Source organism: Ischnura elegans, chromosome 10, assembly GCF_921293095.1.
Source record: "Ischnura elegans chromosome 10, ioIscEleg1.1, whole genome shotgun sequence".
Lineage (NCBI taxonomy): Eukaryota > Metazoa > Arthropoda > Insecta > Odonata > Coenagrionidae > Ischnura > Ischnura elegans.
The window spans coordinates 79,754,128-79,778,582 of NC_060255.1; positions in this window are offsets into that span (position 1 = coordinate 79,754,128).

The window sequence follows — 24,455 nt, forward strand, 5'->3', positions numbered from 1 at the left end:
GTGATGCATATGGTTTAGGAAAGGCACTTATGTGATACCTAATTTAGCACACTTACGTCAGACGATGATAATGCTTAATATTACTCACAATACAAGATAGGAAGAAAAACACTACAATCCTAACTGCCATTACATGGCGAACTCTTGTGCACCCGTTGCCAAGCAGTTTGCCATTTTTGCAAGCGCCGGTGGCAGATGGTGACAGCTGAGGTTATTTAACCCTCGAGCGAACGCGCTGGTGTAAAATGTACGCCAATCTTCGAAAACCAAGGATTTCAGCATTGTATTTACATTCTGGTCTAGAATGGCCTAGTGTATTCTATCAATATACTTTTACTGTACATTGTGCAAGTTTTTAAAGCTCGAAGTATTGTTGCTAATTTATTTTTAGATCGGCAAGAGGAACCGACACACCCGTGGAGTACAAAGTTTGCCGCGCGACCGGCCGTATACCTCGTGCTTCGCGTTTCTTGAATGGCCTCGTGTATTATTACAATGTCACTTTGACTGTATGAAGTGTGAGTTTTTAAAACACAAAGTATTGTAGTAATTTTTTTCTAGATCGGCAAGAGGAACTCAACACCCATGGCGTGTAAATTGCGCTGCGCGACCGGCCGGGCACCAACTGTACCACCTGCGTACCTTTATATCTGTATCACGTAAAAATGTACAAGCATGAATTAATTTCTAAAAATAAAGATAAATTTTAACAAAAATCGAGAGTTATCATATAAGTGCATGTATCGTGGACTATTACATCACGCGCCCGGTTCTGTAAAAATATCATGCGTGCCCACTCGATGGCTTAGACTGAACCTTGGTTTTTGGGCATCGTTTACTTGTAACCGATTCACTTGATCATGCAAGGCTTTTAAATTCGGTGCTGTTGAAAACGCTTAAATCGTCACGGAACAACGCTTGAATATTTCATTAATGAGAAAATACCCATTTCGTTAGCACATAAAATTAAAGAGGTGGAAGAAATGTGAGGAATCATGATCCGTATTGTGCGGTAGATCTTCGCCTTCTAGAAAACGTGTCATGATATGGAACCTGAGATTTTCATCTTACTTTGGCGAAGGGAATGAAGCAGTAATAGGTGAGTTACACAGTCGCTCTTTTGAAATTCGGCAGATTAATTTATAACCCTTTCTAACTTAAGTGTTATAATTTCAATATATTTAAATTTTAAAATCCGATTTTTTTTCAACTTTCCGGCATTATCGGCCACTGTACGCCGGCGGGCCGCCGACGCCGAATACGGGCCCACCCCGCGGCGCCTATGCCACCTCACGGCTCAGCTGAAAGTTAAACACGTATCTCCCGGCACATACTCGCACCAGCATAAATTATGAACGTTTCATATTTTTTAAAAATATAGTCACTGACAGTTAAAACTTGAAAATCAAGTTATAATATTTATGAACTAATGCAGGACGTTGACACCACCGGCATCGCACGCCAACAAAGATGCACCCAGACGCCGCAGCTATCTAATTTTTTCTGTCTGAGCTCATGTCTAAAAAATACCGATGCTGACTCGAGTAGCTTGTAAAAGTATAAAGTAACTGTCTCACATCTGTTGAATCTTCTATTTGGCTACAGTAAGTCGAAATCTGTTCGAGGATAAAACAACTCACATTCTATCAACTATTCTTCCAAATTTTCGGTTGAAAGACATTTTCTTTTATGTTGTGCCATTTTATAGCGGTCTCTTTGCGCTAATATTTTTGAATTAAAACAATTAATACTGAACTGACATTTCTATTTGTTTCAGCTGAATCAAGCGGCAAATATGGTCATAACATTGCTACTTTTTAACCAATGTCACTGATGGGAAACAGTATGGTTGGGTATTCGTTATCTTTTCAAGTTTATGTGTCATCGTGTATTTTCTCATGTACTTTCTATGAATTTTAATTTTTCTGTCTTTTTTTTGATGTAACTAGCTATCAAATCATTTTCACGAGCTACTTTTCCAACTCTATCACATTTTTTTCATATGCCCTAGAAATTTCACAATCATTTAGATAATTTCATGCTGACATTTAGAACGGAATATTTCAACTTATTTAGTAAGTGACGGCTTCAGGATTGTAATTAAGGAAGATTTAATTGATTTGAAAGCTTTTGCGGAAATTTAAAACTTTACACCTTAAATTTAATAGCACATGATCATAATATTTATGAACATAATAAGAATAGAGTTTTATTTAGTTAGCGAATTTGATTTCTTTTCTTTGATCATAAATGAATTATTGATTAATAGTCCAATCAAGAATAGATTTCTAAGGGGTTGTAATGGTAAAGTCTAGCGGTAAAAATTGCCTATGCTTCCATCTGAAGGGCCAAAACATTAAATTCCAATTAGCCGCTTCAACAAACTGGTTACCAATTAAATGCTTCATTGCATACCGACGATAAAATAACAATCTAATTGTTTCCTTGTTTAGTCATACGTATGATGTATCCGTATTTATTGTACGCAATTGACCATGAAATGCATGCGTGCTCTTTCGTTTTAATAGTTTATAGTTTCTTTATGTATTTTTCTGTTACGGATAAAAAAACAGTATCACTCACATATCAATAGCAATGAATGTGCTTAAATATTTCATCGGCGTGAATTTTTAAAATTATTGTTTTGAGGAGGGATTTTTGTTTGTGAATATTTGAGAGAGGGATTTTCTACTCAAGAATGGAGGGGAGGAAGTGGTTGAGGCTGGGACCTGTGGTATTCGGAAGGGATGCAAAATTAAGGGGGGGGGGGGGCGCTGGTAAAGAGGTGGGGAATAAGGGTGGCTGGGCACAGCAGTTCCAACAGAATGCGTGATGAGAAAGGGGTGTTGATCATGCCACCCCCGGCTAGCCCCAAGGCTCCGTCTCGCCATGCCGTGTGCACGCGTGACATTTACGCGTACCGTGCTTCCTGTATGCCTCTGGTTACTTCCCAGTATTCCCATCATTTATTACATAACCATCGACCTCAACTATAAGAGCATTTTATAGAAAAAACTAAGAATTATTAGTATCAATTAAGGCAAACGATAATTAAGCCTCACAGCCGTTGGGCGTATAATGAAAAAAATAACGAGTAGTAGACGCCTGATATCATTCTACTGCAGAATCATAACAGCAGACTGCCCCACACATGTTTTTTTTAGTTCAGTTTATGAGAAAAATGTAACGATAAGAAAGCCAAAATTATAGTTCACAAGTTGCTACTCCTCCAAATTATTTTTAGGAATTGAAAGATTTAGTTTATGCAACCGTCACTTAAAATAGCTTACTTTCTTTTGCATTTCTATTTCAAAAAATGCTTCCTTCTATTTCTAAAATCTGCTTTCATTATTTTCTTTTTTATTAATTTTTGTTCCATTTTCCTTACCGAAAGTTTAAATAATTTTATCTATTTCAGTAATGAACGGTTGGTTTTCGTTTTATTGCGGTTTTAATTTTGTTCAATATACTCCATTGGCATTATTCACACGTATTATAGACTGAATAAAGGACTTTGAAAAGTGATTTTCATCTCTATTTTATCAAAAATAAGTTATCTAAATGGTTTTTTCTTATGGACCAAGCCATTAATTTAAATCATTAATATCGGCTCCTAAATTAATAATCTTAAAGTTCTTTTGTATTCGTTATAGTACAAAAACGCTGATGAACTGCTCAAAAATCACTAAAAATTCAGTTAGATCTGGAGCTACTCCAGCAAACCAATTAGTTTCGTTGATTATAGAATAAAATGAAAAATTTATAAGTAATGTTTGCATTTTACTAAAGTTTCCAATCACTTAAAATATTTTGTAGTACACCTTGTAAATTAGTCTAAAAATATAATATACAGTACTTGAGAATATAACTGTCTTGTGCAATGTTGGTAGTTTTAATACAATTCGTAGTTCAATCGGATGATGAAATACTATCTAGGTTACTTTGGTACTAGCTGACAAGAAGGAAAAGATATGCGTCCTGCATTGTCATGCAATGAAATGTCCACCCTCGTTGAATGTCAGCCGGGCCGAGTCCTAATACTTACAAATGCCTTGTCCATCTCTCCAAGGCCTTCCTATATTTCTTGAACGTGTCATTTCACTGGGGATGAAGTCCTCCGGATACAGTACTTGAGGACACGGAATGCAACAAACGGGTATTTCGGCCCCAAAAAAATGTCCTCCTCGGGACCTCACCAGGAATGCTGTGTGAAATATCTGCGACACACTTCAGTGAGTTGCCGCCTCATTGTTCTCCTGGGTCTCCCGTTTTCAAGTGCTTGCAGCCTCTGTCCATTCTCCTTCGCCTGGCACCATTGCCTTACCCCCGAACATATATTTTATTTCTTTCCACCTCTATCTTTTTACATTACAGTCATCCTACGTCTTCATATCAATGTTTTTCCCTTACTGTCTTTGAGTTCCATTTTGAGTCGTGAAGTATTGCGTTTTGGTTGGTCAGGATATCAAATATGTTCTTACTGTTAAAAGAAGCAATGTGGAATTGAAGCAATAGCATAATCCTCTCATTTGGAATTTTTACAACACTTTTTAATCCAATATTTCTTTTATTTTTCGTTAGTATGACATTTTACTGAGTAGATGTGTTACTGCTTTTGACCTTTTCATACATATTTTGTTTCAAGCACATAATAAAATTTGATGAAGGCTTTTATCCTGATGTTAAGTGGCTTTAATACTTTGCTTCATAGATATCAATATTTCCATAGTGAATAACGGGGCTCAAGGACTTTCGTTATATTGTCACATACGGACCGTTAAGTGGATGATTTTATTCATTTTCCGATTTTCGGGAAATTTTTCATTTTTTTTCTTGCATGAACCATCCATTTGTTGTATAAACACTTGAATATGAGTTCCATTCATTCAAACTATTTATCTTTTGCTATCATGAAAATTATTGTCATTAATTATTCATCGTTTTATTACAGAACATTAAAAATAAGCATATGAAGTAATAATGAAGAAATGTTATTTGGTGAGTGTTTTCAAATTATAGAAGTGCTGTTTATTTTTGTAATTCCCTTTATTGACGATTGCGTATACTTCTGAAGATTGGTATTCATTTAATTAAGCCAATATCATTGCTAAATTTTGTACCCAGAGTCCTAAAAAAAAAGATATTCCCCTTCTTCGATGACTTGTCAAATGTGAGTTTGATATGCAATACATTCCTCATGCTTTGTATTAGTAAAATTCAATTTAATCTGAGATATGGTGACTAGAAATTTTAAATAGATTCTTTAATAAATTTGAAATAAAACAGTAAGCAGAGAATTAGTAAAACTATAAACAAAACATATTATAAATTCTTGATAAAACAAATGAAATCAGAAAATAATTACTTTGAAATGGCGTCGAAAAATATGATTGATAAGTATAGAAAAATATATAAATGATGTTTAAAACAAATTTTGTACAGCGTGAATGCAATCTCTTTGTGATTTCCTTATTTGCTGACAGTTGATCTATGTTTTTCCTGATTTATCTAAGTTTATTTGCTGAAAATGGATCAATTGTAAGTTCTGATCATTTTGACCATTATAGGGTTGTAATTACTTTACTGCTGGTAGTTTTCGAGCATTTCACAGCTATGTATTCAACTCAGTAATCAACGTGGCTTGCTAAATTTTCTTTTTTATCCAACTTACCAGGCAAACATCCAAGAACCAGAAGTATTACCTTTGGTGCTTCACTGCAATGCAACGTGTTTCTGGCATTCTCTTAGGACTAAAGACGACCCTGCCCCAGTTATGCTGCAATAGAACGAACTAAGCAATAGATTACACATGTTTATTACTTAAACCATTTGCCTCACATCAATCTGTATAAAAATTTATCCACCATTTTTCCGGCTGCATGCTGATCATAGTTTCTAATACTTGTGTCAAAATACTAGACTATGTTCCTTGCGTACTCCACGTTAAAATTAGGGTATCAAACGTTGAAATATTGTAACAATGAGAGATAAAATGTTTTCTGCTGATAAAATAATGATTTTTGCCGTATAAAGTACGCAGCAAGAAGTTTTTTTTTACCCATAGTTGTAACCGTTGGAAACAGGACCTATCCCTATATTCATAATTGGAAAATCGAGTGTTCAAGTGTTTTAGATTTTTAGGTAAAGTAGATTCCAAGGTGAAAGAAAACCAGAGGGTAAATCCAAGCAGTTGCAGCTTAATTCGCGCATTTAAAAACTACAATAGTAATATTACCGTGTACGTTCTTCGATCAGCACATTAATAAGTTAAAGGTACTGGGAATTTTTCGTAAGTACTTTGGAAAATTAATGCAAAGCATACAAGTATTGATACAGGATATTTGTATTAGTGGAATATTTTTCGTAACTTTTGATTAATTAACATATTAGAATTACTCAAAATGAAACCTCAAATAGTTTTATATGTTGCATCAGCAGTCATTAATGAAGCTGAAAAAATCTGAAAATTCACTAGAAAATGATGATAATCTCCGAGAAACATAATGATGTACCTAATTACCTAAGACTAAACATGAGTCACCCTCAGTAAACATAGAATAGTTTCACGGGATACTTTTTGGAAGTTGCTTATCTTAATGAGTCTCCTGTCCATAAAGTAACCGCTCCCTCTTGCCATAAGCTTGGGCACTTCAACTAACCCCCTTATTTTAATAGCACACACAATGTACAACCGCGTACACAGTAGCAAATACCATAAACATATTATCATCGTCCTTAAGTGTACAATTCTAATATTGATTTGATTCAGCTCTCTATTCCGCTCTCCTATCCGCTAATCTTTTCATAGCTATGAATTTTAGACGATTTATAAACTGTCCTATGTAGCTCATTCGTGGCCGTCCATTACCCGTTTTACCTTTTACCAGTCCTCCGACAATTTTTTTCATCAGGCCATCATGCCTCATAATTTGGCTTGCTAAGCTGTCCCGTCTTCACGTTAAGGGTTTTAGAGGACTTTTAGTTTCTCCTACTCTTCTTAGCACTCCCTCAATATTCACTCGATCGATCCATTTTATCTTCATCATTCTTCGATAGCACCGTAATTCGACTGTTTCCACTTTTGACTTCTCTGTTGATGTCAAGACCCAAGTCTCTCTCGTCTCGTCTGGATAAATATAAGCCATACATAGCATCTGATGAATTGCTTCCTTGGTTCTATCCCCAGGTGTTTCTTTTTGTAGAGAGCCCTATTTGCCTGAGCTATTTTATTGATTTTTTCTTCTATACTTCGTCCATCGTTAATAATACGGCTCCCTAGGTAAAATAAACTGGTTAACCTCTAAAGCTTTTATATTTCTACTTTTATGTTTGTCCTAGTCTCCTCTATTTTGCTGTATACCAGTATTTCATTTACATTCACAAATAACTTCTCAATGAGTCATCTTCCATTTCTGTCCATTACCTCAACCCACCACTTTTTGCCTGTCAAAGTATCATCAAATCCCATTCTTACCTTGTTACATGTATATATACACTCGACCGTTTATCGCCAATATTGCGCTATAATATGGGACAGAGCTGCCGAAACCCAATTCGGTCACTATAAGGTACGGAGCTTAGATACTGTAGTGTTTCATTAAGAATTCACCTATTGTGCCATTCTTAGCGTATTTTTTGTTATCACTCTTTGCCACACTATATAATTCTAAAAGAACCTTCACCTCATTTCAATTTTGAAATTTATGTCTAATTCTGTCAATATGTATCATGAACTCATTCGCCTCCTTTACTGCCCTTGAGGAACTATTTCTTCCCTCTTTTTATTATCAACCAACGTTATCCCAGACCCCCCCTATACCTTCCCTATATCATCACCGCCATTCGCATGTACATACGGTCTTAAATCTCCACTCACTTCCCTTCCAGGCCTCCCTTTCCCATTTTCCGCTGGAAATCATTATTTTTCTGACACACTCTCCTTCCTCTTACCTCCTCTCAGCCATCTATTCCTTCTCCTCCTTCCTTCACATATTTCTTCCTCTTTTCCCCTCTGCATCCCATTCTATCCCTACCCCACTCCCGTCCTCCTCTTCCTAAACAACGCACCAGCGCACCATTTTCTCTTTGTCTTATTTTTCTGACTCCAACCCTACCCCTTACTCACCCACTCCTTTCTGCTGGCCGCAGGCTCGTAAAAGCGTAAACAAAATCCTGTCGGCTTCTTCATATTTTCTGCTCCCTCGCTTCTCGGCTTCTCTATCTACTTCCTCTTCCTGCCTACCCTACCCGTTTTTAATTTACTCCTCCCACAGCCGCATGAGGCGTTATCACGGTGGTATATATTATTCAAAACTAGTTTCCAAGGCCATCTCGACGACTAGTTATTACTCTTTTCGGGACAGTTTTGATGATATTTTAAGTGCATTCTGTGTTTCTTATTTTGGATTGTTCTGAATGAATGCATAAAATGAGGTTTTTTTGAATGAAGTTTGATTTAAATATTTAGTCACTGGCGTCGTAATTTCGAAATCAGGTGCCCAGTTTTCAAATCTGCGGGATTATTTCTAATTGCAACAACCATAAAAATCTACTTCCTCATGAGGCGTCAAAAGCAATAATCAAGACTTCGAATTTTTGTCAATAAATGTAGTTCCATTAGTAAAATTCCTAGGAAATCTAATTTCACTTAGAAATTTAGAATTTTCTCTGACTTAAATTGCCTACCATTGAGGCCCTGTAAGGAAAAAAATTGAAAATTGATTTTGAGTTTAGGTATCAGTTAAAGGATCAAAAGGCTATAATAGTAAAATCTACTTTGCACTCAACAAAATATAAAATCTTCTCCGAAGTTTATGCCAAATTTCAACATAATCAGCCGTCATTCAATACTTAAAATTCAGAATGTAATGTGACGAATGACATTTAATGGAACGGGAGTCGGTACATGTGTTACCAAGAACGAGCTTATTTCATGCACACTTGTTCAAATAAATACTCGTTACCAAACTTGGTTAACTGTGTCTCATGAATTTAGGCTGTCTCTGATTTTGTATGGCTGTATATAAATGAATCTAGTGGATAATATTAGTTTAAGTATAAAAGTTCAATTCTTTAGCCCAATGTTCTAAAAGAGAAACTGCATCCTCGTATCCACGTGATGATTTATTGTGAATAATTATTGCGCGGGAGGTGAAATGGCAAGGAGTGGAATTAATGCTTCAAAGAGCTATGGAGAAAGATATGGCATCGTTCATTCTATGATTCAATTTGAAGGTCAGTTAGATGTATTTATATGGGTTGAGCTCACCGTGGGTTAATCTTATGGCGTGTAAATTAACGTATTTAGGGTAGAAGACCATTTTCTTTCATACTTTGCTAGCCAGGATCCTTGTTTCCGGCTCCCGCAAGGCATTAGCCCGGGCACAGTGTAAAAAACTGACTTTCTACGCAAACGCGGGCAAGGGTGCAAAGTTATATACACCAAGGATGAAGTTCACAATAGAAAAGTAATTGGCTTTACCGGGATTTGAAGCCGGATCTCCCGATTGTCAATCAGGCTTGTTAGCCAATTACACGAGCTAAGCCATCTTCTCAGGATTTTACCGGCCATGCAGTATACGTCACAGGTCCAGTCTGTGGCACATGCGACGGAAGTCGATATAGACGGATTGAGGGATCGGATGTCAACACCGGTGAAACCTATCCCGGAGTTCACTTTGAGTAGATCGCTTAGTGGTCTAATTAGTAACTCGCCTGACTGGCAATCGGAAGATGCGAGTTCAGTCCCGGTTAAGCCAAATATCTTTCCATGACGTTCTTCCTTGTTGTAAATATCTTTACCCGGGATTTGAAATTGATACCCTTCCAATCAGCAGCCACACACACTGCGAAGCAGTGCTCCAAAACAAAATATATATAGGACTTTAAAGCATCATCGAATCAACCATCATGAAAAAATCAAGCTATCCTTAAGTTTTAGAGATTTCTAGCTTTGTCAATTCAAAATGTATCCCTGGTTTACAAGCTGAGTGAGCGAGTTTACTGGCACCGCATAGCTAGTTGAGAAAGCTCATGACATTCTTTTGCCTCGCGGTAATATGCTACTTAGGTATATGTGACATTTAGGTTAGGTATATGTGACATTTGTATCGCAGAAATCTATGATTTCAGCTTTCCCTCAGTGGAGTGAATCAGGTACATTGTCAATTTCCTCTAAGTCGGCCATATTATGTCAAATTATTTTTTACGATATTTGTAACCTATACTTTTTCCTAATTCTTTGCAGGAAAATTGACTATGTGGTGAATTGAAATATTTACGCAAATTTTCTAGAAATTAGGCATATTACTTTTAAATAATATTATGATTTATTGCATCGCATCGGCTGGGATACTGATTGTGGGAAGAATTGAGTTGATTCGTCATTGAAAATTTAACACGGGCTAGGATTATTAATAAATTTAATGGACTGCTGTCGTGTGGGATGTGCCAGGAATAATTTCAAACTTTAAATCCACTTAAATCAATTCCTTGTACTCTTGGTTGTGGATAGCTTGTTATATTAAACCCATTCTGGGATTGGATACGAAATGATTTCTTGGAAATGCCAAAAATATTGTGTTTATAACATCCTGTTTAGTAAAATTGATTATTTGAGGCGTAACTTGGTGAAAGCGATTCATAATTAGCATAAAAAAGAAGAAGAATGAAAGCACAAAGTTCTTCTTTTTAATGTTAATTATCCTGTTTAGTAATAAAATCAATTGCCCTCACTGGACTGGGGGATTAGTTGGTTTAAACTTAGATCTCCTTAAGAGTATCTGTATTTTGGGGGAAAAAGGCCAGCTCGTAAAATTAATGTTTTCATAGTTTATTCCAAAAAATGGAGATCACTATTAGATATATGGCATAAATCCACATTTGTTGCATGATTTATTTTTATGGCAATAAGGTGGCCCCTGCAGTAATAATAATGAGACGGTAATGTCTTTGACAGTCAACCTAGGTCGTGGGTTTGAGTCCCGCCTGGGAAAGTTTCCCATCAAGATCATGGGTACACAGGCCTTCGTTACACATGTATTATCCCCAATATGAACGGGCAAGCATGGAACCAGATGCCTGCATACGTATAGGTATATGTGTAAGATTTACATATTTGGGTTGCTATTGCATTAAATGATATAACCTTTGAAAATTTTCTAACACCCTAGAAATAATAGTATTAAAATCAATTTGCCTGACGTTTTTTAGGATTTTAGTAACAATTTTATTTCATTGAATGAGAATTTAATTGGCTTTTTAGTTCCGAGCGATGAGAGATGTAAAACATTTATTTGTTTTTGAATAAATGCTTTTTGGAACTTGTATTCCCGCATTACTAGTTACTGATTCTTGGTTACCTTGATCACCTCATCGTAGCTGATAATGAAGCTTCTAGGTGTTGAGAGAGAATTGCTAAAGTCGTTCGCATCGCTATCAAAAATCTAAAATATTCGAATAAAACGGCTTATTGGAAAGATAAATACTGTTATATACAACGTCTTTTCTTACCTATAAGTTATGACGGATTGTTGTGCTTGCTTAGTTTTAAGTAAGTAAACGCAGGAGCAACTGAATTCGATATTTGTTTCAATTGGTGTAATCACTTTAGTTACATTACTTTCTGAAATGAAAAAAAATAGGAATCGAATTAAAAATTTATATCTTTAGCTTACTGCTGCACTTAACGGTTTACTTATACGCCCCAAGACTTGTGAATTCACTCGAAAAAAATGTTTCAATTTTTATCCTAATTTCAGGAAACTTAGTTTTGTCTTTGGCTGAGGAATACTGAGAATTGTTTTATTCTGTACTATAGTAAGGGTGGTGTCCAAACTTTTTTCGTATACTTTCAATGTAGCGTGCGTAGAAAACCCTGGCATTGATGAAAGAACCCTGCTACTCAGACCACCCAACCATGGTCTGGAACATTACCCTGGGTGGATGAAAATAAAATCCCTCTTCTTTGATCCCTACTAGAGAATTTGTGTTTTGGAGGGCAAATGGAATCTTGAAGTTAAATGTTATTGTAACTACTTTAAACTTTTGGGTCGCGATAGACTGCACCCTATGATAAATTGTAATTTTCCATATGATAAAAAATAGTGAAATCATTTCTAGTTTCCACGTTTCAAACAGCATTAATTAGATATTCTCCCCTACAACACAAAATTGAGGACAAATAATTAGAGAATCGCGTCTTTAGACCACTTATGCAATTTTTCGTTTAATTATACTCACTGAAATATTTAGTGTTCACTTGAAAAATGTGTTTCAATAGCCTAGTCATAATTTCTAGGCATGTTTAATTAATTAGCACGAGAAAATAAAGGAATTGGTCCTTCTTCTGTGAGAGTTTTTCGGCTCTTGAATTCCAAAAATGTGTTCGTTCTGAATACGTACCAGTCGTTCTTGATTGATAGCGTAATTAAAATCCAAATACCCTAGTTTCTGATTTGCTGAATGGATTACAATGTCCAAATAAACAGGGCGTAAATACAATCTTTAGTTAGTGAGCGAGGAAAATTATGATGACTGTTGGTGGCTTTGATATCTCTCTGACATTTGTGTTAAAAAAAAACAATTTGGACTAAATCTAACTATTTATGTTTATTTTTCAACGGCAGGTTTCAGTAAATATTTTAAATGAAGTTGAGCAGTTTATGAGATAATGATTTCCCATTCACACGCGAAATCGAGGGCTCCTTATTTGCAAAAAAGGAAACGTTAGATTTATGTTGCACTTCCCGTTCAATATTAAAGGCAGCTTTTTGAAAGCTTTCCTCGAATAAAACCTTCATCCTAATGTCAGAATGTATTTGTTTTTGTTGGAGAGAAGAATTAATTGTGGAGCCTCTTTTTTCTATGTGAGATAGTGAAAACTTTTTTCGCACTTTATTTGATAGGTTCTTGAATTTTAAAAATCCTAGCATATTGAAGGCATACCTATCATACTTGAATTGCAAAACCCATAATTAATGCTAATTTCAAGGCATGTGCTGGATACGGTATCCACCTCACCATAGGCTGAAATTCAATATTTAGTTATCTAGAGAGAATTAAGTGGTGGTTATCAATTATATTTGTGATGCATCAGTTTTTAAGGAAAAATGCCAATTTGGACTAATTCAGTCTTTTTGAATTCTTGGTAATGATTGCAGCACATTTTTGACTAAAAGTTGAGAAGTACAAGATTAACTGAGTTCCCAATGAGACGCAAGATGGAACGCTCTGCGTTGAAAAATTACTTCATTACAGATTCCCCTTGCCCTTTTTTTCGCTCCTAAAAACAGAAACTCGGAAACTCCCCTCGAAAAAAAAAAATAACCTTCAATCGCTGCATCCTAATTTCAGGGCATGTTTGTTTTTGTTTCGGGCGAGAAATTAATTGGGTAGGCTTTTCTTCCGCGAGAGAGAAGTCAAAACTTTGTTCGTACGGTTTTTGGTACTTGAATTTCAAAAACTCCATTTACGAGGCAAGGTTGAACGGTATCCGAGTGTGCTTGAGGCTCAAGGCTGCTGCTGGAGATGTTATCATAGGAAAGGAAAATGGTCCGATGTATGCTAGAGAGAGGGAAGGAGGGATAGCGCAGGCAGTGGAGAGATATCTAGCGGAGCATCTCCTAGTTTTCGATCGCACCAGAGTGGAGCAGCAACACGGAATGCTCGGATAGATAGGTTAGCGGGGAAGTGAGGAGAGAGGAAGGTAGGTATATACTGGCTGCAGCCGCAACAGGAGTAGAAACCACCAGTCCGCAACTGCGCCCTACAGATAGCTTTTGCTCGCTTCGACTTAAATATTTGATGGGTTCGGAACTGTGTCATTCGGTAATGGTTTCATTACGCGATTCAGGTTAGGTAAGGGAAGGAGGGGTAGCGGTGAAGGGTGTACCCGGGTACGAATCGACCCGGGCACTATCAACGCAGAATACGGCAAGGTTACGGCCACGTTGTTCCCGTTATGAAATACATTCATCCGCTTTCCGGGGAAAACAGTTTCATTCAAGGCAAACTCTTTTCGCTTGAAGACCCAATTTTTTACCCCAATGCGAAATTTCGGAGAGAGGAATTTCGAGCGAATTTTTTTTAACGATGAAGCTAGTTTGCGCTCTTCTCGATAAACGGATAAAAGAAAGCAAAACTACACAATTAGTTCGACATTTAGAGGTGATGGCGGCCTCAATTGAAATTGAGTAACGCTCTGAACATATTATGCGGACTTAAATCTTCCCAATTCTTAAAGCAAACCATCTTACACCAAGGCTAAATATAGACCACGTATCTTCCTACATACCAGTGCATGAATGCATCAATGTAAACTAAGAGAAAATCCGCTGAGAGGAGCTAATGTATAAATGCGTAATAGTGTCCGCCCCTAAATTATGTACGTCTATTTTTCCGGTGACGGACATTTTTCAGCCACTCTCCGGTTCCTGCTTGAGTGCTTTGTGGAGGTCATTTCAAGTATATAATGCCGTCCGTCGGATGTGTAGGTTCAGCCGTAGTCCCTTTGGTGCCTTTCGCTTAGAGCAAGCAAATGCTGACGCCGGGTTTCTCTCCACCCTACCCTTCCCTATGGCTCTAATGATCATAGCTGTCCATTTTTCCCTCCAAATATAAAATTACATTCATTAATGCTGACATCACGTAGAATGTGCTGAGACATTCCATCATTTAGAAAATGATTAGTGTCTTATATTTAAAAAGTTCACGCGAGCACAATTTTTTTTATTCACAGTCCCATTTTTTCTGGTGACAATATTTTGTTTGTGTACAAGGAAGGTTTCAGGATTTTTCACACCTCCATCAGGTCATTCGATCCTTTTATTCTTGTTCGTGCCACCTAGATTCAATGTTTAGACGCTATCAGCCTTCCTATTCCATTTTTCAAGCACCTATCAACAGCGCTTTATTATTTTTGACGCGGGACTTAGGTTGGGGAAAAATAAGAGTAGCGTTAACAGCATTCGCGCAACAACCTCTGAAGAGGCAGCAGTTTACGGGAGGCACTGTCGGGTGAATTTACCGTTGAAGGGTCAAAAGAAGTGTATGTACTCTTTACGGAACGCTTAATTGCACCTGTTGGGCCTACAGTTTGCATTGAAGCGTAAATAATATGAGAGCTAAATGTAACAGTTGATACTTAAATTATTTCATAAAAGTCATCATCACCGAAATTAAAACGTAATGCAGAATTCCGCAATTCTTATCCATCGACTTTGGCACATGTCACTCTCGTTAAAACTTCTATTTCTAAAAATTCTACTTCTTCTTAATCTATTTAAAAATGCATTACCACATTTATTAACTTTCTTCGCAATTATTTTGTTTTCTCTAATCAGAAACTGTCTTCATGTTGCTGTAGCGTCCTAAAGTATGCCAAGACAAACCATTTCACCGTCTTTAGAATTCTCGGGTAATATTCGTTTTATTTTGATTTTTAGTACAACTATTCTTTAATAAATCAGTCATTTTTATTGTTACATGGAATTTAACTGTCAATTTTTTAGGAAACTGCCGAATATGTCGTTTTTATTTTACACCAAACAAAAGGACATTAATAAAAAATATTTTATTTGAGAAGTTCCCATCCGCAATTTCATTAGCTATAGCTATCCAAATTAATGTTCTTATTGTCAGGTATGGTGATATTTAACTATTTAAAGCATTCGAAGCAGTAAGGATTATTATTATATTTAAGCTTTTTACAGGTTGAATACGATTAGTGTTAAGTGAATATGGTAACACCGAGTCCTCAATTCAGACAAAGCATTCCTAAGGTATTCCTAAATTTCTGGTCAAATATTCCTCCTTTGCAACAATTATAGTTCCTTCTGCCATTTTATTTTGTGGTGATACGACACTGGGAGACTTTAAAAAGCAGCTTTGGTTAGAAATTTTATTTGGTAATAATATCTGGATCATCGTATCAGCGTTATGGAATATTTTGATATTTTTTAATGAAATAAAAGGTCGGTAGATATCTCATTGACTTCATCGATGAATTTTATATATTTTGTTTTGATTTTCCAAGTACTCGTTGATATGAAATGCAATTTTAACCGAATGGAGCTTTATCTGTTTGATATTGAGCCAGATTTGAGTCTGACCCTTTAATATTCTCCACTATTGAAGACTCGGCATAGATTGGAAATCACTTATAATTCGTCATACGTGATTTTGCTAGCTTATTGGGTATTTGGAATAGATTTTGGAAGTCGCTGAGATTATAATCCTTAGTTTTCACCCGACATGCATCCTCGCGAACGTGTCTAGTAATGCGTTCAGTTGCTAGTTCCCTTTGAATCCATTATAAATGCGTATGCTCCATTTTCACGCTAAATTCTGCAGTGTTTATCACGCAGAGCGAATATGTGTCACGAATATTGCATAAAAAATATTCAAAGAAAAAATATTACGTGTTGGAAAAGTTCATGGCTTTAAAGAGAGATGGGTAATTGTTTTAATTTTCTGTGCTTCACCTTCGCTAAAAAATTGCCCTTACCAGACGTGGAGTAATAGGGTCTACGCAGTACCCCAGAAGCCGCATCAAAGGATTTTGTCGCGAGCACACCAGCTTTTCACCGAAGATGGTTCATGTTGGAGTGGTTTGACTACTGAGTCTTACCTTGCATTTATTAAAATTCAATACTGTTCGTGGGAAGAATAATTACTGTACCAATGGATTCGATAAAATATCAGTTTCGTTTGATAATTTCTGTTAAGGCCTGTTTACACGATACATTATCAAGTACGAATTAATGTCTGTTTGCGTGAATGATTTTTGTGGACCGGAACGGAACATATACGAATGCATGAACCAAATAAGAGCAGGTTCTATTTTCTGTGCATGCATTCGCTCAAGTTGGGTGGTTACACGGTACATTTTGGCGTTCATTCTCGCGTTCATACATTTAGACATTAACCCGTGCGAGTTAATGTACCGTGTAATAAGGCCTTTAGATTAAGAAACATAACGAGATTCCAAGATCATGTTCTCCGAAGCGCTCTAAAGAGTATCTTTTCTAAAATTCTCAAGACGCAGGTTACTCGGGTTTTAATTATATCCTTTAAAGTTATCTGCCGAGTTCGTGCGGTGGTTATAGTGTGAACTTCTCACCTAGTGGTTCCGGGGTCAACTCCTGATTGTGGAAGTTATTTTCCAGAGAGAGACCGATTCTTTCTTGTTTTTTTTTGTGGACGGCAATTTTAATATATCACTCCGTCCGTCGGATAGAGCATCAAGCCGTGGCTCCCTTGGCGCTGTCGGAAACCTTCTCTAAAAACCTCTCCATACAGAATGTCTAGTGTCTCCCATTCTAATTCATGTAAAAGCTGCACATTACTCTCTGTTGGTCTTCCATCAGCTTTTGATGGACCGCGTAGCATTTATCTGTATTTTAATTACCTCACTGTTGGTTTGATTGAGCTGCGTTTCATTCTGAAACCCTCAAAATCCATCTCTCGCAGCAAATATATGTCACGCACATGGTAAAAAATACATTTAAAAAAATATTTCACATAATGTAGAACTTCAAGGCGTTCCAGGGATGGATAGTTGTTTTAATTTTGCGTAAATCATCTACAGCAAAAAATTGCGACCCTGCGGAGAGAAATAAGGTCGGCTAACGTTATGAAGTCCAACTGTGGCATTCCGCATTCTGGAGACTTATGCGTGTTAATAATGAAATACGAAAGCATTGAGATTGAGGTCACGACAGCGACACATAGTTACAACTGAAATATTTCCATTGAATACACGGGTCAAGGTTATTCTCGTAATACGAATGTTCATTTCAGGATACTCAGGAGTTTTATGAGGCACTAAAATGTCATTAATTCTAGTAATAAAGAGATGCGAATGATAATTTAATCACCAAGTACATGCAAACATGCTAAATATTAATTTTCCGTTCTGCCATTCCTAAGGGAAGGCCTAAACAGGGTAAACTGTAACAGTAGAAATATTGTGGGAATCATGATGTTCAGCAAATATATTCGAATAATTTATTTAGCAGAGAAAAATAGGTAGGTATATCCTGAAATAATTATGCATTGAATTTTGCAATTAATCAATGAGCTGAATGGAGACATAATAGATTTATTTGATTTTCAAATAAAATGACAAGAGTGTAATCTTTTATTCTTTATGCCTCAAAAGGAATGAATTTCCGCGGAAAACGCGGAATAGCCTGCGTTATACCGCAGTAATTAAAATATAGGTAGGTAACACTTTTTTCCATTATTGCGCACTAGTTGAAGTACTTGAGTAAAATTCAGTCTTCTCTATTGTATCTTACACGGTCACCCAAGTATTAACTAGTTGTTACTCAGGCTTATAATAATAAATATGAAGTCTACTTAATTGTAATAGTACGTATCTATAACCATCCAAATAGCGAAATATATCGTGATTTTATGTAAGGTCACGAATTACCACTGATATATCTTCTTATTAAATATTGGCTACATTGCTGTGATGAAAAAATACTCATCATTAGAAGTAAACAATCCTAAGATTGGTTTGACGCAGCTCTCCATTCCTCTCTCCTATCCGCTATCCCTACTCATCTATTTTACATTACTTATAACCTGTCCTAATTACTCATTCGAGGTCGTCCCTTACTATGTTCCATTCCACCTGTACAACTACGATTGTTTTCATCGAGCCATAATGTCTCATAATGTGGCCAACTTGTCCTGTCTTCTGCTTAAGGTTTTTAAAAGACCTCGGCTTTCTCCCACTCATCTTAGCATTTACTCGTTACTTGTACGGTCGAATCATTTTATGTTCATCATTTTTTGGTAGCAGAAAGACGAAGAAAAAAAGGATCAACCGCGTAAGCAAGAAAGAAGTTCTAAGAGTAGTGGTGGAAAATAGAAGTCTTTAAAAAATACTACAGTCTAAACTGACGTGAGACGTAAACAGCTAAATGTGGTACGACGGTGACGCAGTTTAGAGATAGCGTGGCTTTTTAGTGCATCACGTTAATGCAGAGGTATTCGTGTAAAATCCGCATCTACCACTCCTTCGCTCCCATACGCCACTTTTTCCATAATTCAAGATCCGAAAATCATTTCCAACCGACTGCGAAAGGAGCCGTCACGAAACCTATGATTTATGGAGTAAGTTTCTCCGGCTCCGAAAAGTTCATCTTGCATGATACCCTTCTTAGCCGACACGATAGACTGTTCAGTGAATACACATTTCGGACACCCGCACGGTCAATCCCGATTGAAGTTAGTACTGCATGGAGAAGAAATTAAGGTAACAATTCTCTCGCAATTTTCCACCGGTTTTCTACCCACTAATTTTTTTTTAACCCATCTTGGAGAATTTTTTTCTTTAAAATTTTTCTTTCCCTTCGGTGTTATGTTTTCATTTATTCATGGAAATGCGATTTTTTGGGTGAAACCCTCAGATTCAAGATGATACCCTTGGCTCTCTCTCTCTCTGTTTTGCTTTGCCGATCAATCATAGCAACGTACTTCCCCCTTTTGTTGCTTCTTTTCGCTTCCAGGTTTTTTATCCTTCATTCCTGCCCCCTCAGTTTATCCCTCTCGGCCGTCAACCAAGTTTTTTTTCCTTCCTCATTTCCTCCTTCAGTTTTTTGCGCGTGTTGTGAGAGAAAACTCGCAATATATTCAACTGAAATGATGCTGTCATTCTTGCTTCGAGCCATGCTGAGACACAACATGCCCGTTTCCTATGAAAAAGTGAAGGCAATAAATATCAATAGATATTGTTTAACGTGCGAAGTAGAACCATCTAATCTCACTGATTGCATATCCTTCTCGATTAATTGGTACATACATGCCTGTTACTCATTGTATGTCAAACTATATCATTACGGTAGTAAAGAAATTTTCAATTAGTTATTCTCATGATCGCATAGGAGAGCATGAAAAAATGATAGTGAGCAGTGCTCAGTGTGCTTAATTCCAGTATTACTGAATTATGTTAGGCCCTTGATACTGTGAATCGCACCATTCATCACATTTTAACCGGAAATGATAGATTATGCGTTTTTAGATAAACTCTTCTAGCTATATATTTGGTATAATGAGAAATTTTTCGCAGTGCACTCATTGCTTATTTTATGTTTTTTTAGAGAATCTTCCTTGACTATAGATATTTTATCTTTAAATTATCGAAAACTTGTTCAACAATCTAAATTATGTTCGTTTTCACTGGATATAATAATTGTAATATATACCAAATATAATATAACCAAAAACTTATATCTACACTGACTGCGGCATGGGGAAATATTATTCACTATGTAAAAATACTTAAATTGATAATGATATACCACTATCGTTACCATAGTCGGTGTCAATTTATACTCATTGTGGAATGCATTTTATTTTATATTTTATTTATCGAATTTTCCAAAGCTAGTGGTAATGTGTAGTTGACGATTTTGGGCCAGGAAAAATCTACATTAAATTAAACGGTTGTCAAGGGTGTATATTTAGCGCGGTTGGAAAATTGTTTGCGATTTTCTATATCGTCTTTGATATTCGTCTTATCCCTTTAATAGTTTTCAGTGCTTTATACGATTCGCAGTGGAGAGGTTTGGATGAGGCTTCATGGCGAATGGAATTGCTCAATTTGTTTCAGGTTTTTCAATTACACGCCGAAACTCTATGTTGATCATTCTGCTGGCCACGACTCACTTTTGCCCCCTTATCTTTCCTTCTAATCTACACATTTTTCTCTCATTTAACCGCTGATTTCACTCACAGTGTCTAACATTAAGAAACTATATTTCATCACATGTCTCCGCTGTGACACTTCACCACTCTATCCCTGGGAAACTTCACAGCTCATATCAAGAAAACTGCATAGAGGTGGCCCCATTCCATCCATAAGAGGCTGATTTCCGTTGCCACTTTGCTCAAATTTTAATCGGTTTTCAAAAATATCCGCGGCTTTTTGATGAGTGCAATTTGATCCACTTTTTTCCAATACTTTGGAGTAAAATGTTTGTAATTGCGATAAATCTCAATGAAAAGTAATTATTGTGATCGATCACACCATCGTGAGTGTAGAACTGCTGATTCGTCCCTATCTCATCCGCTGACTATACCTTTATTCCCCATGAGACTCGGATCAATTCCTCCGTCAGCGACGCGAGTGGCGACTTTAGTAAACTTATTGAAATGCGCGGTGGTTGACAACACATTTAGAGGCCGTCTTGAGGATTCTCTTTTGTAATATTCATGGTTAATATATAACCAGAACCTTTAAAGGTCTTTGCGCCGAAGCTGTGGAGCTAAATTCCGCAGCCGATTCCTTTAAGCAGGAACTAAAGTCAGGAGCCAACTTTGAAACCCAAAACACCAGTTTTTAGCTGTTTATGAGGTATTGTAATGGGATATGGCATAATTTTATTAGATTTTATTAAAATCCCGATACTCACACATCATTGATAGCGCCAAATTTAATGAAAACTAAAAGACAGCGTCAACCAGCAACCACAGCAACCCATACCAACTAGAGTGAGAACTACCGATCCTCTACATAAAATTTTTAAAGCAACAGTGAAAGTCGTCATAATCCACCAATCCCGGTGAACTCCTACAAAATTATTTCTTCGAAGCTATTATTTCTTTCTCCCACTACATTTGTGCACTACAAATGCAGCAAATATCGCACATCTATTCGAAAATAAATCCTTCTGTGCATTTTCCCATAAGAATCATCAGGGACGATGAACTGTAAATGGCCTCCGACATCGCCATTTTCATAGTGGAAACCGATGCGTAGACTCCAACTTATGAAGCAGTGTTGAGAGTGCCGTACAGAGGACTCTGCTATCAACTCCTTACCAGCTTCATCTCTCCGCATGCCACCCAGGCACTGCCATTACTCAAGGAGCCCATTCCCAGAATTTACAACTATAATTCATCCCCAAAGTGCCCCCACCTTTTCCTTCTCCTATATATTCCACTCCCCTTTCCCTCCCATCCTGCCTAGCTAACAACCATCCTTTCTCTCTTGTTCCTTGGAAGCCAACTCGCGCCCATGTCCCATCGTCCAGGCCCTTCCGGGACCACCCTCCCTGTTCCGTTCCAGGGCTAGAAGACCTCTTTTTTCACAAGCCTAGACCTTGCCAGGTTTTTCGCGGGCGTAGTTCCGCCTTTCCCTTAAAAAAAGGAACAAGTACCGGATGTACCAGCTCCCGCAGGGACTCAATTGAATTTATCGATTTTCAAGGAATCTCGTTGGCATCAGAACCTTTTTGGCAGCGTAACTTCCTAGTTATCAGATTAAGTGATTCTCATTGTCACCACTAGCCTTGGGAGAAATCCGATGTCAGGAAATAAATGTGAAGATTATGCATAGAAAAATTTATTTTTACGAAATCGGGTCTGAATAAGTGCCTCCTGCAAGTGTCGTGAAATGATTTTGTTGAAGTTGATGAACCGAAAGTTCTATTGATTTGAAGCCATACCCTGAAGATCGCATAACTTTGCTAATATTAAGTTTTTCAAGACTTTATTAAAGCTTCTGTATTGCATTTACTTCCGCAAATGCATGTTTTCTTAAGAATGATACATCATGCCCTGATACTCACTATTCCGTTCATAAGCTCTAGTTATAGTATATATCCCCCGTTTAATTTGGATCGTACTGCCGTCAGAGCCTCCTATGGTGAAAATTTTAAGCCTATTTAAAGAATCAACACATCAAGGAGTCCTTGGAAGAATCCTGAACTGTAATATTCGTGTGCATTGGTTTCATTTAAAAGAAGCTTGTATCAAGATAGGTTCAGCCGAAGGCAGATGATCTAATTCCTTTTAAGGCACAATTGTGTACGGCTTAATTGAAAGAAGGAATGATTGTATGAAGCAGAGGACTTAAATGCCACTCTTAAAAACTTGACTAAGTGACACTAAGATCAACGATAACTAACAAATTTCACTAATCAAACCTCAAGGAATCAGTTTAAAAGAATTATTGACAAGAGCATGGCCGAGTTTTCCCTTCATAACTTAGTGACAGCCCAATTCTTACTCATATTAATGCTTTTCCTCCTATTGAGATGTCTCAACAATAATAACCATGACACGTGTAGCTGAAAGTGATATAATTTGGAAGTTAATCCGAATTATTGAAATCGCTAGATGTCGAAATTCCTCACGTCTATTAAGAAGGGGATCCAAAGTATTGTCAATAGCCACTCTTGGCTTCCTTGCAAACTCGTATTTCACATAGGCAAGGATTATGTTGCGCAGTCTATCTCCCTGCGTCTGTTTTGACTATTTTCGCTATATTATAGCGTAATTTCCTAAGACTCGTTTTTAAGTAATTTCTTCTTTTGCTAATGCAAAAATTTTATTTTTTCTTATTTGATATCATGATTAATAAAAATTCAACAATAATGATGTATTCAGGTATACATAGTCATTCTAGAGTGTAAGTTTTACTCATCAATCTGAATTTGATTCCTATTGCACTCTTTTGGCTGTAAAAAAATCAAAGTTAACTCTATTTTCATGATGAAAGAACATAAAGTTTTATGGGTTTTTTACGCATAAAAATTTTCGGTTCGTATACAAACAAGATTTTATACGTTAACACAATTTCTTTTATTTTTTAACGATTTTGAAATTAATTTTTTGATAATCACTGAATAATTAACTTTTGCGCTACTAATCAGTGAAACTAATAAGGTACCACTCCAAATAAAAAAAATCAACATTCTAGTCTCGCTATTGCCCTAAATTATGGATATTTGAAATTTGACTGTTTTCCCCAAACTCGCCAGAATGACCAATTACGGTGTTTTTTTTTTAAGGCTATAACATAATGATAAATTGTCTATAAGAATTATAATTGATTAATTTTTATATCATTCACATAGATCTACGACGTATATGTATTTTTTTAAAGCATCCCAGATGATGACCCCTACATGTCATAGTGGCCCTCATTATTTAACTTGGAATGGCCGTGAAAAAAATTTCCGCCGTTAGCACAAGGAGAATTATTCCCTGTATATGAGAAAAAATGGAATTTTCCTCCTAATAAAATTTCTCGTCCAGCCAATCTTTTGCTGTTTCAATACAATAAACAAAGGGAAATTAAAATTTTTAATTTGACTTCACGGACTCGCTGATCAAAGGCTTGAGACGATTTCTGAATGATATTAGACGTGGATGGAATTTACAATAATATAACACATTTATGAAATCCCTACTCAATGGAGAAATACTTGGAATACTCTGCAGGCGTAAAAATAAATGAGCCAACGGATATGGTAGTTGACATAAAAATTACATGACTTAATGCTATTTGGATAACATTTTTTCATCGCACGTTTCTTTGTATAAAAGTAGCTGAAAAAAATAGCAAAGTTTTTAATTTAATCCTCAAAGCATTTTTAGTCGGTTGATTTCATAGGTATTGATTACTTAGGGGAGAATAGCAGATAATGTGTACAAAA